A 17,604-nucleotide genomic window follows, 5' to 3' on the forward strand; every position below is an offset into this window, starting at 1 on the left:
AAGCAAAGTCCTAATCCGAGCTGAACATCTCTGGAGTGACTTTAAATGCAGACTTTGAGCCAAAAACTCATCACCAAACACCAATGACTTGTAACTATGGGTACAGTCATTTTTTGACACTTTTTTTTTTTTTTTACATTTTTGACAAACCGGTTGCAACAGAAATGGAAATTCAATTTATAAATACATGAATTGTTTCCATCTTTGTTGCCACAGTTTTGGAAGTGCCTTTTTTCTGTTCTAAAGAAGGTGTTGCCCCAATACTTACCATATAGTGTATGTACAACTCATTGGTGTTTGGTGATTAGTTTTTTGCATAAGGTCTGCATTTAAAGTCACCCGAGGTGTTTAACTGAGATTAGAACTTTGTCATTTCTGTTGCAACCGTTTTGGAAGTGTCAAAAACGACTGTACCCATAGTTACTAGTCACTAGTGTTTGGTGATAAGTTTTTGGCTCAAAGTCTGCATTTAAAGTCACTCCAGAGACTTTGCTTTCTGCAGACCAGTCAAGTTCTTCCACAATCATTTCTTTTTGAACCTTGCCTTATACACAAAGGCATTGTTATGTTAGAATTGAAGAGGGTCCTTTCATAACTGTTGCTTTAAAATTAGAAGCACACAATATCATTACATGCTTAAACATTAAGATTTGTACTAAATTAGTCAAACCTGTTCATTAGCAGGGGGTGTCCCAAAACTTTTGGCAATATAGTGTATTATTTTATTATTACATATGTATGAAGAGTTCAGATGCAAAAGCCTCTAAGTGCTGTCTGAAATGTTTTTTTCTCAGGCTCCTATGTTAATGTTCAGTTATTTCCAATGAAAAGAACCTATTTATTGCCATTAAAGTGAAAGTACTGAACCTACACATAGAAGTCTTTAGAAAATGCTCATTTTAGATGAAAATTTCAAACAGCACTTAGAGGCTTTTGCATCTGAACTCTTCATATACTCTACCAGTCAAACGTTTTTGAACAGTAAGATTTTAAATGTTTTCAAAGAAGTTTCTTCTGCTCACCAAGGTTGCATTTATTTAATCCAAAGAACAGCAAAAACAGTAAAATTATGAAAAATGTTAACTATTTGAGTAAAGATTTTTTACTGTTATATCCACCTTATTTTTCCTGTAAGAGAACATTTTATGGGCCTGGCTTCATCTGCATCCAGGTATTTTTAGCTGTACAAAACAGCTCGGTTTGCTGTTTGATATTGTACATTGGTGTGTTTTACCATATTATTTTAATGTGTTATCTTTTTTATGAACACACTGGTTTGTAGTGCAAACAGTTTTACTGTTTACTGCATGTTGTTCTTCTCATTATTTCCCTATAGCAGCTAATGAATTGGAAGTCTAGCCCATAGGCTTACTTTCGTGTTAAAGAATAAGATAGATACTGTAAAATGTACAGGTTGCTCTGTAAAGTTAACATTTTATTGTATCTTGACACAATTATTCCTAAAACCACAGCTGCCAGGATTTTTCTTACAGTGCATGCTGACTCTGGCTCTCAGACTGTAGATAAATAATTGTCTGTGAAACATTTGGGGAAGTGCCTCTGTTGTTTTCTAGTGTGTATGGTCTTGTAAGGTGGGATATTGTGGCAAGGCAGGCCAGTAAGTGTCTCCCCCCTGTTGTGAGAGGCAGGAGGAATGAATCCCTCTTCTGCCCAGAGCAGATGTTTCCGCTGCTTTAACAGATTTAGACACACCTGCTGCCTTCAGCCTCAGTTCAAATTAAGGTGAGACTGGTCTGCGTGAGTTTAAGATCTCCTGAAGTTCCTCAGTGTTGTCTGGAGACTAGTTAGAATGTGATCTATTTCTGTGTAACTATCTGGACAGGTTTCAGCTGGGTCTCATTGACGCCCATGCTGACGCTCTTCGCATCGTTCTGTAGCGCAGAATTAGAAAATAGATATTCCCATAAGAGTGCTGGGATTTTGGTTATTGCTGTCTCTAAATTTCTTTGTTTCATGAGTGTAGTGATAATAGTACTGCAGTTTGTGCAGCAGAATCAAAGATTATAGTTATTAAATCTTTTTAATACATTTATCAAACTGCTGCTTTCTCATTATAATTGACTGATGTTAAGTGATGGAAGATTGTGAAATAATTGCATGTCATGTCGTTTACAATTAGAGTCTACTGAGTTAATTTTAACTGTGCATAAATGTAATGATTAAGTAATAATGGATTGTGTTTCCTTTCTGTTTTCTAAATGTTACCAAACACCTGACAGTCCTGTAAAATAGGTCATTGTCAGGTGCCATTTGTGACTACTGATATTATTATCAGAATACTGAATTTACTGACAGTATTTGACTTGATTGAGTTTAGTATGTAATGTAGTTCAAATTTTCACCTTTAATTCAACGTGTTACTTGGCGTTTCCTTGCAATAAATTGTGCAATTTACTAGCAATTTCCAAGTGATTGTTTTTAATCAACATTTTTTTCAGTGGTTTTCTGAGAAAATATGTTTCAATAGTAAAATATTCTAATACTGAAAATATTTTGACAGTATATATTTGCAGTGATATATTATTTTACCATTATACACTGAAAAAAATTGTGTTCACAAAAACAGCTTTCATTCAGTAAACAGAAATTTGAAAACCAAAAATTAATATTTATTTATTTATGTATGTATGTATGTACATTGCAGTTTTAAAAGGTAGTTTTTTAAAGGTTTCTTATTTGATCAAAAATACAGAAAAATGTAACATTGTGAATTATTATTACGACGTAAAATAATGTTTTTCTATGTTAATGTATATATATTAAAATTGAATATATTCCTGTGACCAAAGCTGAATTTTCAGCATCATTAATCCAGTCTTTAGTGTCACATGATCCTTCAGAAATGATTGTAATATCCTAATTTATTATCAATGTTGGAAACAATTTTGCTGCTTAATGTTTTTTTGGAACCTCTTATTCTTTTTTCAGGATTCTTTGATGAATAAAAAGAACAGCATTTATTTAAAATAGAAATCTTTTCTAATACTGTTCAAAAGTTTGGGGTCAGTACATTTTTCTTCTTCTTCTTTTTTAAAAATAAATTAATACTTTTATTCAGCAAGGATGTGTTAAATTGATAAAAAAGTGATAGCAAAGACATATATTGTTATTACATATATTGAAAGTTGCTGTTCCTTTCAGCTTTTTATTAACCAAAGAATCCTAAATAAAGTATCACAGGTTCCAAATTTTTTTTTTGGCAGAACATTGCTAATTCTAATAATAAATCAGAATATTAGAATGGTTTCTGAAGGATCATGTGACAATAAAGACTGGAGTAATGGCTGATGAAAATTTTGCTTTGCATCACAGGAATAAATGATATTTTAAAGTAGGCTATATTAAAATAGAAACCATTATATTGACTTATGTGTCAATATATTAAGTCTTACTGTTCCCAAACTTTTGAACAGCAGTGTATGTATGTATAGCACTGTGTCTACACCGGACGCGAGACGCGACAAATGACATTAGAACCTATTATGCTGTCTACACTGGATGCGGCGCGGGGCGGTGCGGGGCGACACGGCAAATCCCCGACAATAATCTGCTGCCGCCTTCTATTTATGACGTGCTCACACAAAGTTTAAATGATTTGCAACGGTCGCTCTGCAACGGTCCAGTGCATGTTTCTCTATGGCTCTGGTCCAGTGTAGACAGACTTTAGCTGTTGCGGCGCGGCGCGACCGGTGTAGACATGGTGTAAGCTTTATTTATTTACAACTTCTAAAAATCTTTTTTTTGTGTGTGTGTTAATATATTTTATGCTGTTATGTGAAGATACATTATTTTATGTTTATGTATGAGTAGGTTTACTCCTATTTGTTTTTTAATTAGAACGACAAGTGCAATTCTATTGGGTAGCAAAGATGCGCGTTCCCATTCTAATATCAAACCAAGCCTTGGCACATTGGGGACGTAAAAGAAGATCCCCCATCATCCAGCGCGGTTGAGATCGTGTGATGGTGAACAAGAGGGGCTTCTGCCACTTTAATGTGCCCTGACGTCATTCTGATGCAGGACTGAGGATGACCTCGTGCGCGAGGAAGGAGAGAGAAATCAAACGTATGATATTATATATAATTCAGCCTTGGCTTTTTGACAGCACTACGGCCGTCAGCTCGCCGGTATACTCCGGGGTCTGTTAGCGCTGTGTCCAGCTGAGGTGTATCATATAGGAATGCAGGGATGCTGAGAGGCCGGCGCGTGGAATGCGCGCGTTGTCACAGCGACAGAGCAGCTTGGATACGGAGCGTCACAGAAAGCGTGAACGCGCATAAGAGAGAGAGCAAGAGAGAGATGGGCAATCAAAAACCTCACAGCATCTCTCTCATTGCAAATGCTCCCGGAATCTCGGGGAAACGACAGCGGAGCCGGTAAGCACCATGACCGCCTTCAGTAGCTGGAATCAGACGCTCGAGATGCCGATAGATTAAAGACTTCACCGTTCAAGTCAGCGCGTTAAATCGGCGTTAGCTGCGGGAAAAACCGAAATATATTACGTCAAATACGTTTCAACGGAAAGAGAGTGTTGCTTAGACTCATAAGAGGGGGAAAACAGGTCATAGAAGTGAATTCGTGTTTGTTGTTTCGTTTTTCCCCATTTGCGCTATGATGGGAGACGCTGGCGGACGTTTCCAAACAAGCTTTTCAACGGACAAATCCAACTAGACTTCATTTACGTAGACGTTCTGTTGATCCAACCGCGCGCGTTCACAATTCCTCACTTTTGAAATCATCTCCTCTGAATCTAATGTCTGGGTGTTGTCGGGAGAAACCGTGAAACATTTCCTGCTGTTCTCGGGCAACGGAGAATCTTTTGGTTTATTCCGAGCTCAGGCTGATGGAATTGCGCTGAGCAACGACTGAGAAAACGAGGAAATACTCACAGAGCTCCAAATATACAGACCTCGGATTTCTGCCTGCGGCTCATTCTCAGGTAAAGGCACTTCTGTGGAAATATATATAATAAATCCAAGTGTTTCTGCTTTGACTGTTTGTTAGGCTGTTGTATAGTAAGCAGGGGTTTCAATTGGAAAGTACATAAAATGTTGTTGGCATAAGCGGAAATGATAGGACCACTTTTTGCTGTTTAAACTGTGTGGTGCTGCAACCTGTTCTGAAGCCTTTTCCGAAATGCAGAGCGACAGGCGCTTCATCCGCGCGCGTTTCAACTGGGGCATAACGGGCACGCGCGGATGGTGCTGTAGCCTGCATGATTGTGTGTGTCGGGATATTAAACGTGCATATTGACCCATTTTAATAGTAAGCATTAAAATGCTTTAAACTGGTCTTTCCTTTTTGACCAGGGCAGATTCATATCTAGAGCTATACAAATTCCCTCCAATTTTTTTGCATAAGCCTATATCTTAAACTTTAATGTAATATTCCCACATTTATTTACATACAACTTGAACTAGTTTAGAAATTGTCAAAGTAAACTGTAAGTTAATATCATTTGCAAAGAGTATCAGCCTCACTGAGTAACACCAGTTGGAAACATGGACTTTTAATTTTTTATTGATTCATTTTTTATGATTCATTTACTGTATATGCCATTCACAATCACCATCATCCACCCCAGCATTTTTATCCAAATTCAAAACAGCAAATAGATGTGACCCTGGACCACAAAACCAGCCATAAGGGTCAATTTCCATTGATGTATGGTTTGTTAGGATAGGATAATATTTGGTCGAGATACAACTTTGAAAATCTGCAAAAAATCTAAATATTGAGGAAATCGCCTTTTAAAGTTGTCCACATGAAGTACTTAGCAATGCAGCAATGCATATTACTAATCAAAAATGAGGTTTTGATATATCTACGGTAGGAAATTTACAAAATATCTTCATGGAACATGATCTTTACTTAATATCCTAATGATTTTTGCCATAAAAAAAATAATTTTGACCCATACAATGTTTTGTTGGCTATTGCTACAAATATACCTGTGCTACTTATGACTGGTTCTGGTTCAGGGTCACAGATGTAGAAACACATAAGCTGATGAATCTAAAAACACGTTTTTCATATATAAGTGAAAGTTTTATTTCCTTTAACTCCATTTTTTTTCTTATTCTTATAAATCCTTTGCACAAAGAGTCATACATATTTTCTGGTACATGTTTGTAGACTATGTACAATATTGATGTTACAACACTGCTCAGTCTTTCCTTGTTTTTTATTTCTTAGTATTTGAAAATACTTTGACGTCATAAAGCGCGAAAATTAGATTATCAAAGAATCAATCTGGCCCACAGCATCCTTCTCTGTCCTCCTGCAACACACACACACTTACACACACACTGGAACGTAAACCTATCACCGTATATCAAAGACAAGTAATCGCTGGTTCACTGATGTGCCGAACATCTGATGGGAGGAGAGGTCGAAGCAAGAGCAGCAGTTACCCCACACACACACATAGTCTGAAAGAATGGGCCACATTTATATGCTATCCTAGTATGGCCATTCCAAACCTAGTGGATAGCAGAATTGAGAAGAGACAGAAGCGCTCTGTGTTCTATGAGCAGGGAATGCTGAGCTCTCTCTCTTTTTCTCTCTGGCCCAAATAGCAGATATGGAGCTCACTGTGTCATTTGGGAGCAGTGTAATGGATGGAAGCAACTGTGTGACTGTCCTTGTGTTGGACTGATTTGTTACTGTAGATGTTCATTTTTCCACTCGCTGCAAAACTGTAGACTTTAAATTGTGTGATGGACTGTATAGCTTTTAGACTACCTAGACACCACCCATATTTGTTTGCTGAACATTTCATTTCAGTTCTTTAATGTTGCTGCTATAACATGTTCCACTATTTTCGGAAGACCTTTTGCTAGATGTTGGATAAGAGGTGTGGAGATTTGCTCCCATTCGAGGTGCTGATGTTGAGCAGGAGTCCCAATTCATTCAAAAGGTCTCCAGTAGGGGTTTAGGTTTGCTCATTTTCTGTCTTATGAAGGGAACTTTATTGTCATGTCATTTTCTTTTATTTTAATCAAATTGTAAATATCTAGAGGGTTTTCTTTATTTCTTGTCATATTTATGTTAACTGTATGTTTTAATTATTGTCAAGCACAGTTTTTTTCTTTTCTGTTTAAATGTTGACAATTGAATCAATTATTTCAGCAAATTAAAATTAAATTTGTATAAATTGAAACAAGTATTAACATTTAACAAATGCATGTGAAAACGTGTTATTATGGAAAAAGCATATTCACAACATGACACATTTTGACTTATATAGTTGAGATCTAAAGTTTACATACACCTGACCTGAATAAGATATTTCACATAAAATACATTTAAATATAGTCCACAAGAGAAAATAATAGTTTAATTTATAAAAATGACCCCATTCAAAAGTTTACATACACTTGATTCTTAATACTATGCTGTTACCAAAATGATCTACAGCTGTGTTTTTTTTCTTTGTGTTGTTCATGAAACCCTTGTTTGTCAGTGAACAGTTAAACTGCCTGCTGTTCTTCAGAAAAATCCTTCAGGTCCCACAAATGTTTTGTTTTTTCAGCTTTTTGTGTATTTGAACCCTTTCCAACAATGACTATGATTTTGAGATCCTTTTTCTCACACTGAGGACAACTGAGGGACTCATATGCAACTATTACAGAAGGTTCAAACGTTCACTAATGCTTCAGAAGGAATCACAATGTATTAAGAGCTTTTGAAGATCGGGGTAAAGCAGCGTTGCCAGGTTTTCGCCCGATTGTTACTCAAAACTAGCCCAAAAGTAGCCCATGATCTTTACTTAATATCCTAATGATTTTTGCCATAAAAATAATTTTGACCCATACAATGTTTTGTTGGCTATTGTTATTTTTATTTAGTACTGACCTGAATAAGATATTTCACATAAAATACATTTAATTGCGTTTCGAGGGGGGTCCCTCCGCATGGAAAAATGCACATTTGACAAATGCACAAGAACGATGCAGAGGTGATTAATGTTATTAATTTATCGAGCAAAGTGATCTCTAATGATTGTCTAACTGTTCTCAACAAAGGACTTTCGTTTTCACCTACTGCGCACTGCAACGAATTTGACACGTATATTGATTTACAAAAGTTCTTTCGTACCTTGAGACTCAAAGAATTTTTTAATGTAAGACAGTCCAGTTTACATCAGGACTCCGGAGTTTCTGTGTCCGATATATCCTCTGGTTCATGTGATGGTGACTGTGGCACATCTATAAAGGGCTATCACTCTACTGAACAACATCGGACTGTTTTTAGAGGTAAATCCACTTTTGTTCCTTTCTAAGGTAGGAATGCCTCTTTGGACACTTATTGTAGGCTCGTAGAAAGCGATGTGACTTCTACATTAAAATCCAAAAGACAATACAAACTTGCACACAATTTATCAGAAGCACAACTGTCTGAATTGGAATTACTGAAACAAGATTCATCTATAGTTATTCAAAGTGCTGACAAAGGTGGTGCAGTGGTGATTTTAAATCGACAAGACTACGAATTTGAAATTCAGAGACAACTGTCCAATTCGACTTTTTATAAAAAATTGAGTACAAATCCTGTGGCTAATTTCAAATCATCTGTACACAACACTCTAAAACTGTTTGTAGATTCAGGTTTGTTGACGAAAGCTGAATATGAATATATGTGTGTTGAACATCTGATTACACCGGTGTTATATACACTTCCCAAAATTCATAAACCTTATAGTGATATCCCTTCTGGGAGACCTATAGTGGCAGCAATTGGGTCTCTTACAGAAAAAATTTCAGCTTTTGTTGATTTTCATTTACAGCCTTTGGTGATTTCTTTACCTTCTTATATTAGAGACACGATGGATTTTATTGAATTTATTAACAGTGTGATATTACCGGATTGTCCTGTCCTTCTAGTCACTATGGATGTTGAATCGCTGTATACCAATGTTCCGTTTCAGGGTGGGCTAGAGGCAATTGAATTTTTTCTTAATCAACGTCCTTGTCAGGTTCCTAGTACTGCATGTTTGAGTGACTTGGCAAAACTGGTGCTTTCACATAATTATTTCTTGTCTGGGTCTGAGTATTATTTACAGATTTCGGGGGTCAGTATGGGGTCTAAGATGGCCCCAAGCTTTGCATCTTTATTCTGTGGGATGTTTGAACATCAGTTTGTGTTTAATCCTGTCAATGATTTCCTGAAATACATTGTTTTATGGAAAAGATACATTGACGATGTTTTTCTATTATGGAGCGGCACTGAAGTTGAGTTATTAGAGTTTCATAGTTTGGTAAATAATAAATGTACTGCGTTAAAATTTACTATTGATTTCCATCAAGAGAAAATGAATTTCTTGGATGTGCTTGTTCTTAACACTACGTCGGGCATTGAGACTACTTAGTATCGAAAACCTACTGATCGTAACACTATCTTGCACGGAGAATCCTATCATCCCGTGTCATTAAAGCGTTCGTTACCAATTTCTCAATTTAGTCGTATTCGCGGTATCTGCAGTAGTGATGATGATTTTCAACAACAGTCACACATTTTATCAGAAAGATGTAGACATTGATCGTATAAAGAAGAGTGGATTCAGTCTGCAGCGAGTCGTTTTAAAGATGTGTCACAAAAAGAGAGTCTAGTTAAAAACTACAAAAAAACTGAATGCCGTGTTAATTGTTATATGCAATATTCGCCTGTTACTAAGGATATTAATAACGTTTTATTAAAACACTGGCATATTGTAGAGAGTGATCCCAGTCTCAAGAAATGTTTCGATAAACCACCTTGTTTAGTGTATAAAAAACACCTAACCTTCGAAATATTTTAGTCAGAGCGGATTTGAAACCGGCTCCTCACTTCTTGAATAAAATACCTCATGGGAATTATAGATGTGGTAACTGTCAACAGTGTAATTTCACATATAAGACATCAACTTTTACACATCCTCACATGGCAAAATTTTTTTAAATTCGAGGAACCATTTCATGTAAGACGGCCAATGTTATTTATATGCTGCGTTGCCCTTGTGGCTTATGTTACATTGGTAAGACTAGTAGACCTTTGAAAAATCGCATTTCTGAACATCGATGTGCAATTAGACACCACGATCCAAAAAGTCCAGTTGCACAGCATTTTGCAGCCTTTAGACATTCAGTTTCTACTCTTCAATATATAGGCATTGAGGTAGTCAAGTATCCACGTCGTGGAGGTGATATTGATAAATTGCTTTTACAGCGTGAGGCTTTTTGGATTTTTACATTAGACACGTTGTCCCCTAAATGAAGATTTTGATATTCGTCCATTTCTTTAAATTATTATTATGTCTATACATAAGGGTGTGTGTTTCTCTTCATGTATATAATGTATCAAAGGTTTTGGTGTGACTTAATTTAATTTAATTAATTTGATGTATATTTGCAGGTACAAAATCAAGAAAAGTGTTTTTTGAAGTGTACATTAATAACAATATTGTTGTATTTTTGCATAGTTTTATAGGCTATATTTTTTGGTGTAGATTTATTGTTATTGTTGATGTATTGGTCAGTAACAAGGTGTTTGGTCATGTGATTTTGATCACCTGGGAATATAAAGAGTGGCACATTGGTATTCAATTTGTCTGATGAAGAGCCTGCATGCTCGAAACGTCACATACGCTATGCGAAAGTTGTTTTAAAAATAAATATTTTTGATATTTTTTGGAGCTTTGGTGTTGCCGACTTTACACTTTATTTTTTACTTGTTGCTTTTTAGTCGAGCACCCATTTGAGACTGATGTGCGTGCTTTTGTTTCATTTTTAAACATCTTTTATGGGGAATATCTTATTCAGGTCAGTGTACTAAATAAAAAATAACATGTATTTTATGTGATCCCCCTTATTTTGGTAAAAGTAACATTTTGCAGCTTGTGCAAGGTGTATGTAAACTGTTGATCTAAAATGTATTTGTTATTTTATGTCATTTTGTGGAGATACAAATTAATTAATAGTTTCTATATAATTTTAAAAGATATTTATTTAAATAAAAAAGGATTAGTAGATTGTTAATATCAGAAATGTTGTTTTTATTGTCATACAGATTGTTTCTCCACAGTATGTGTGTGTGTTTGTCTATTAACATCAGCATTATCATGAATGCCAACATAAAATTTAATCAGTTTTGCTGATTATCAACACAACAGGCCAGTCAAGTTCTTGCCAGACTCGGTGAACTATTTCTTTATGAGCTTCATTGTCGTGCTGAAACATAAAAGTTCTTGAAAAGCACACAGTTGTCTAGAATGTCACTCACTGTATTCCGTAGCAGTAAGTTTCATCTTCACTGAAATAGTGAAAGCCATTCACAAGGCGGTTTCCACATACTTTTGGCCGTCTTCAATGGCATGTTTGTGTACAGTAGTCCAATATGTAGACGTGTCATTTCAGCTTTTTGCCGCGTGTGTGCGTGTTAGCAGCAGCACCAGACAGCATGTCTTGTTTATTCATGCAGAAGCATCGGATCAATGAGCTCTAATTGATCTCAATGAACTGATTAAAGACAGGAAGGCAGGAGGCCACATCATTGGAGGATATATGAGCGTGTGTGCATGTGTTTTATGTGTTTGATGCCTTGCTGGAGTATAGACTCTGTGATCTCACAAGATTGAGAGCCCAAACATATGGGTGTAGATGCACGCAGAAGTGTATGTGTGTGTGTGTGTGTGTGTGTGTGTGTGTGTGTGTTGGTCTCGTACCCTGTAACAGATGGGCTGGACTGAGCCAGATAGGGACTTGGACACCAGGCTCTTGAATCTCCATGTGTTCATCTGATAGTTACTGATTTCTCTGTAGTCTAATACTAGGACTGCGTGCGGCATATTTACCTCGCTGTTTGTTCACTTTGCCCGGAATCTGTTCATTCAGAGCAGCTCATCGGATTCGTTTATGCTCGGATGGGGCTGTGAGATATGTGTGTGTGTTGTATTGTCAAGGATGAATTAAGCTGGGGGATAAAAGGTAGTGCTGTCAAAAGGTCAGATTTGATGGTTTCTCCAGGTTTATGTCATTTCTATCTGCTTTTTGTTGTATGTGTGGGGGCATTCGTTTACAGAACCTATCCAGGTGTTTAGTGGTCTTGGATCAGAGCCTGTGTGATGTCCAGATGTAAGGGATAGATTGAGGGGGAAGTGAACGAGATAAAAGCAGGATTCTCTCACAAACGTACACACACACACACACACACACACATCCTGGATTCTCTCTGGTCATGCATCTCAGAGCTTTAAGTCAATGCTGGCCATCATGTCATCACTCGGCAGCCATTTTAATGAGATCTGTGTCCTCACTAGGGTGTGATGGTACTCCTGTCTCCTCTGGTTTGTGTTTTCCCTCCCTCCCCCTTCGATAGATTGTTCTATTCTTTTTGTTCACAGCACCTCACTTATCTCTTTCTCATAGGCTCTCGTTTTAAGGTTAGTGTAAGGTCAAATGCTCAAAAGAATCACATTCACACACACCGCTACCATGGTGTGTGAAGTATACTCGCACATCGGCGTTATAAAACAGACCAGTGAAGAGGGCCAAGCGGATTAAAGACATGAATGAAACCATTGGACACACACATAGACTTACACACACTCGCATTCACATCCCTCAGCGTGTGAGGCACCTGTTGGGTTGTAAGACTTAAAGGTGATGTGTGAAGTGTAGCAGCTCTGCAGAAATTCAATCTTCCTAAACAGAATTCTATTATATATATATAAAATATCAGTACACTTAAATCAAAACATGATATGGACTAGTGTTTGTGAATATTAAGCCACAAAATACTATTTAAATGTGAATCCTGCCTGTTTTGCTTGTCTCTGTGGGAATGAATGGCGCGGATGTGCGGTTTTGTTTTTTACTGTTTCTTGTGAGAAAAAAAACGAAACTTTTGTCATATAATTTACAAACAGAAATCTAAAGGTCTTCACATTAACCCATCAAAAAAAAGTTTGGTTTAACTTGAAGAAACTGTGACAGAAATGTATTACTTAATGTAATGATAGTACTACCACTACTGATAAAATTATTATTAACAGCATTATTTTTAAGGAATATTTAACAGAAAAATAATTTACCAGAATTTATTTACCAGAAAATACAAATACACAACACAGTATTTAAATTTTTTTTTTATCAAATGAATTATTTAGAGATGCTTTTGATTATTAAAATTTAAATTTAATGAAACGTTAAAATGGAATCCATAAAATTAAAGGAAAAAACTGAATTTGGTTAAAATAAAACTAAATTTGATGGGGGAAGAAAAACATTTCACATGGCATTTAGATTTTTTTTTGTTAAACTTTTAATAAATTGCTGTTAAATTGTGTAAGTAACATGATTTCAATTAATTAGACATGGATTTTTAGTAAAAATAATCAATAACAATTAAAAGTGTAGAAAAATAAAAACGGAAAAAGACGAAATGCACAAAAATAAATGGAAAAAATGGAATTTGGAAAGAAATAAAACCCAATAAAATGCTGATGCTGAAACTCAAGAAAAGTAGAAAAAGAATTCAGATGAAAAAGAAGTTAAAATAAACAGCTAGTAAACAGCAGTTGAAAAAGAGATGTTTTATACAAATATCTTTACTGTTTTGATTAGTTTTTGTTTAAAAATATTGATTTCTTGAAAAAACAAAGCAAAATTTATTGATCCGAAAATGATGTATATATAGAAAAGATATATGTGACCCTGGACCACAACCCAGTCATAAGGGTTATTTTTTTTTAAATTGAGCTTTATGTATCATCTATCATCTGAGCATTATATACAACTATTTAAAAATCTGAAATCTGAGGGTGGAAAACATAGAACATATTAAGAAAATTGCCTTTAAAGTTGTCCAAATGAAGTTCTTAGCAATGCATATTACTAATCAAAAATTAAGTTTGGATATATTTACGGTAGGAAATGGAAAATATCTTGATGGAACATGATCTTTACTTAATCCTAATGATTTTTTGGCATAAAAGAAAAATCAATCATTCTGCTGTTGCTACAAATATACCCATGCTACTTATGACTGGTTTTGTGGTCCAGGGTCACATATAAATATCTAATAATAATGGGTTTCCCAGACAGTTCTACCGCCCACATTGCCTCCCAGGAAATGCTTACTTTTTGCTTTCTCTGCTATGGGATAGAACTATTTTAACATTTAAAAAAATACACACTTCACTTTTAACTCAAAGTTTATTATGACAGATTTGTCAGCTCCCAGAGTGTGTTTGACGGGACAAATAAACCCACAATACAAGCAGCCAAAGCAGATCGCAGGTTTCTAGGGCATGACGCTGTGAAATTCATTCAGTGTTAATAAGAGCCGTCTAAAAATATAACTACTCAGGTGGGGATGGTGTTAGCTGACTTTTTTCGTGTTTATGTTTAGAAATCTGTTTAGAATGCAGTGTTTAATTCATCATCTGCTGTTCGTTCATTCTGGCCATCCATCTAATGGAAATCAGTGCAGGTTGAACACACAGGTGTCGCTGAAGCATCAACAGAGACATGTCTTGATCGCATCGATCCGCATTGATATTCAGTTTAGTCACTGCCACGCGTCACGTGACCAGCGCAGCAAGGTCACTGCTCGTCTATGGCCTGATTTCCTCTTCCTGCTGTTGAGGGGATTTGAGTAAATCCGCACTGCACGATGACGCTCAGCTAGATTAGTGTATTTATTATGTAAGACACGCGCATACACGCACCGACACTTGCACTTATATCTGTAATCATATTCCGTCGAATTTCTGGGATATAAATAGAAGCATTAGTTGCTAGTCTGTCCTCGAATGGAATTCAAGCAATGCATTCTCCATCAGAGCAGTGGGTTGAAATGCATTGAGTGGGCTATTACACCATTTCCTTCCTATTCTGTTAACATGCACACGCACACACACACTTACACACACAGAATGAGACCATTAAGCCAAATGGCTGCTCTTATGGCAAGTGGGTCCTGGATACTCCTGGTGACGCTGTGAATTCTGGGAAGCAGATATATTAATCTGGTGTGATGAATAGAATAAGATCAAGATCTAGCCATTTAATTGCTACAACAACTCTTTTCCTTGATTTGTCTCTGGCTTTACTTCTCTGTCCAGTTATGGTGTTTGTTTAGATAGTCGTGTGTGTGTGTGTGTGTGTGTGTGTGTTTTGACTGTCTGCTGCGGATGCCTGGGTCTGTCTGTGCCCTTGTCTGAATGTTAATGTATAATAGGCGTTAGACAGCACACAGTAAGTGCCACCATCATAACGGCCTGCGATATGACAAGCGATCATCACAGGCAGGTTGCTGGGGACAATAACGAAGCACTGAGCATTCAGTCTGTATTTTCTATCGCTTTTCTCCCCAGCTTTTTCTCTCTCTGATTGGATTGTGCAAACAATCTGGAGGACAGAGATTGAAAAATAAGGTGGCATTAAACAAAAAACAAAGAAATTTCTAAAATTCAGACCATTTCTTTTGCTGAAGAAAAGAAACCAATTTAAAACAGACAGTCTTTCATGATATTTTTCTTGATATATCCCAAATAATTTTTTTCACAGTTTTGCACCAATACCTCAGGTTCTATTAGTAATAGTTGATTTTTTTCTCTGTTCATATGGTCTCATTTTCAATAGTGGTCAACCGATATTAGCCGATATTTGACTTGACAGCACTAAAAACACCAATAGCTGAGTGCATTGAGCTCCTGTCTAATAAAGTTCTGTCCAATAAAGTATTACAAGAAGACTTTTCATTTCAATAAACATTTAATTTAATTATGAGAAATTAGCACTACTTTGTGTTTATTAAAAACATTATATAAAAAAAGACTTGCCAGGTTACTGTCACTGTTGGTTACAGTGTTTACTTGTATTTTATTCATATTTTTAACAATTTCTTTATTTGTGAATTTAAACTTTTACATTTAAATCTAAATTTGTGAACAAAAAGCTATTTCAAATTTCTGATTATTTATTTTGCTGAAAAAAAAGAGAAAAAGAAAAACATTCAGTTTTTCATAGTAGTATCACAACAAGTCTTGAAATTTCTAATGAACATTTAATTATTTATCATTCATTTATTAATTTGTATTTATTAAAATAAAAAAAAATAAAATATGAATCCCCAGTTTACAAAGACTTTCCAGGTTACTGTCACTCTTGGATGCATTGTTTACTTCTATTTTATTAATACAGAACCAAAAATTTGCCAACTAAATACATTTTATTTTATTATTTTCTATTTCATGTATTTATTTTTTATTCAGGTCAAATTATTGTTTCATTTATTAATTTTCAGTGCATTTATTTGTAGTTTAGTAAATCATATAAAATAAATATGAATTTAATTTCAGAAATGATTATCTATTTTATTCATATTTTTAACAATTTCTTTATTAGTAAAAAAATATATAATAGATTACAGAACCAAAAATGTGCCAACTAAATAAATCTATTTTACAAATTTCTATTTTATTTGATTTTTTTTTTTTTTTTAGTTCAAATTATTGTTTAATTTATTCATTTTCAATTTGTGAACCTGGGCCACAAAACCAGTCATAAGAGTACATTTTTTATACATCACCTGAAAGATTAAATAAAGAGATGCAACTATTTGAAAATCTGAAATCTGAGGGTGCAAAAAAAATTAAAGTTTAAAGTTGTCCAAAGGAAGTTCTCAGCAATGCATATTACTAATCAAAAATTAGGTTTGGATATAGTTAGGTAGGAATTTTACAAAATTTTCATGGAACATGATCTTTCCTTAATATCCTAATGATTTTTTGGCATAATAGAAAAATCTATAATTTTGACTCATACAATGTATTTTTGGCTGTTGTTACAAATATACCCTTGCTACTTAAAACCGGTTTTGTGGTCCAGGGTCACATTTATATATTTTTAATTTAGTAAGTTTTATATAAAATAAACCGAAATTTCATTTCAGCAATTGCTATGCATGTGTTAATAATACCTTTACATTAAATATTGTGATATCATATGTTGTCTCACAGAGACATCAGCAAAAATCAATATCAATCAAACACTAAGTAACTGCATGTTGCTTATGTATAATATTATGATGTTTATTGTATCGTGAGGTAGTTGACAAATATACATGTACTTTATCAGACGCCGCTTCTTTCTTTTAGCATCACTCGCTCTTTTTACCCCCTCTCTTCCTCTGTGTCTAGAGGCATTTCCAAACTGAGGACATGACTGTGTGTCTCTGGCTGGTTGGTTATGTAGGTTAAGGAGGGCGACGGAGGCACTGAGGACTGAGCGCTGCAGTGCTGCACTTTGGGAGGATGATGTGATGGCTAGAGCCTCTCTCTCCTATTCTCTCTCTCTCTCACACACTTTCTTTTTTCTTCTCCAGAGCACTGCTGGTCCAAATACTCCTCTGCAGTGCAGGGTTGGCCACTTGACCTGTGTCAATATTAGAGCACAGCAGCTGGTCCTAGATCAGTGCAGCAGGTGTACTGGTTGAACCTGAAGTGAAAGAAGAGAGGATGGAGAATGGAGCAGATAATCAAGGATCTGCACTCACTCCCTGATGCACTATGTACTCTTTCTGAAAGTACGCTTTTAACCC

The 17,604-nt window shown here is 35.6% G+C and overlaps 1 protein-coding gene across 2 annotated transcripts in view; it reads left to right on the forward strand.

Moving 5' to 3' along the window:
- Nucleotides 1-4,328: 4,328 nt before the first annotated feature.
- nlgn2a (neuroligin 2a) overlaps nucleotides 4,329-17,604 on the forward strand; it is a 253,811-nt gene continuing 240,535 nt past the window's right edge. For both annotated transcript variants that reach the window (XM_073836327.1, XM_073836328.1), the window contains exon 1: nucleotides 4,329-4,960. The gene's annotated coding sequence lies outside the window, so the exon portion shown is untranslated. The remainder of the gene's footprint in view (nucleotides 4,961-17,604) is intronic.

Source organism: Garra rufa, chromosome 3, assembly GCF_049309525.1.
Source record: "Garra rufa chromosome 3, GarRuf1.0, whole genome shotgun sequence".
Taxonomy (NCBI): Eukaryota; Metazoa; Chordata; class Actinopteri; order Cypriniformes; family Cyprinidae; genus Garra; species Garra rufa.